The following is a 1,307-nucleotide window of genomic DNA, read 5'->3' on the forward strand; positions in this document are numbered from 1 at the left end:
TCTCTCTCTCTCTCTCTCTCTCTCTCTCTCTCTCTCTCTCCTTCACTCTCGCCTCTCTTCCATCTCTCATTGAAGAAGAGCCCTGATTTGTTTGGAGGTGCTGTCGTCGTTTAGATGTCGGGTTGTATACCTGGAGAGGGAGGAGATGAGGAGAAGGGGAGAGAAGAAGAGAGGAGAGGAAATTATGGTGAGAAGGATAAGAGGACATGAGATGAGTATCTGTACACACACTTTCTCTGTTGATGTCTCCCCTCTCTCTCTTTCTCTCGCTCTCTCTAACTCTCTATCTCTCTCAATTCAATTATATTTCAATTTAAGGGGCTTTATTGGCATGGGAAACATATGTTAACGTTGCCAAAGCAAGTGAAATAGATAATAAACACAAGTGAAATAAACAATAAAAATTAACAGTGAACATTACACTCACAGAAGTTCCACAATAATAAAGACATTTCAAATGTCTTATTATGTACAAATAGTTCAAGTACAAAAAAAGTAAAATAAAAAAACATGAATATGGGTTGTATTTATAATGGTGTTTGTTCTTCACTGGTTGCCCTTTTCTTGTGGCAACAGGTCACAAATCTTGCTGCTGTGATGGCACACTGTGGTATTTCACCCAATTGGTTTGTTTTCAAATTCTTAGTGGATCTGTCTAATCTGAGGGAAATATGTTTCTCTAATATGGTCATACATTTGGCAGGAGGTTAGGAAGTGCAGCTCAGTTTCCACCTCATTTTGTGGAGTGTGCACATAGCCTGTCTTCTCTTGAGACCCAGGTCTGCCTACGGCGGCCTTTCTCAATAGCAAGGCTATGCTCACTGAGTCTGTACATAGTCAAAGCTTTCCTTATTATTGCGTCAGTCACAATGGTCAGGTATTCTGCCACTGTGTACTCTCTGTTTAGGGCCAAAGAGCATTCTAGTTTTCTCACTTCTTTTGTGAATTCTTTCCAATGTGTCAAGTAATTATCATTTGTTTTATCTCTCTCCTTCAATGTCTCCTCACCTCAGTGCGTTCAGTAGTCCCTCCACACTGTTGGAAGGCTGCTCTTTCAGCACCTTGATGCAGCCCTTCATCTGTACACAGACAGACAGACAGACAGACAGACAGACAGACAGACAGACAGACAGACAGACAGACAGACAGACAGACAGACAGACAACAGACAGACAGACAAACAGAAGCAGACAGACAGAACAGACAGACAGACAGACCAGACAGAGAAAGACGAGACACGCGAACAAGACAAATTTTAGAGAAAGGTCATCATTCTTGTCCCTGCGGAGGACATCAAGTCATGTGTG

At 42.0% G+C, this 1,307-nt stretch overlaps 1 pseudogene; it reads right to left on the bottom strand.

The window, feature by feature from the left end:
* LOC112072782 (CYFIP-related Rac1 interactor A-like) overlaps positions 1-1,307 on the bottom strand; it is a 31,069-nt pseudogene continuing 29,762 nt past the window's right edge.

This window comes from Salvelinus sp. IW2-2015, unplaced genomic scaffold (assembly GCF_002910315.2).
Source record: "Salvelinus sp. IW2-2015 unplaced genomic scaffold, ASM291031v2 Un_scaffold2040, whole genome shotgun sequence".
NCBI lineage: Eukaryota > Metazoa > Chordata > Actinopteri > Salmoniformes > Salmonidae > Salvelinus > Salvelinus sp. IW2-2015.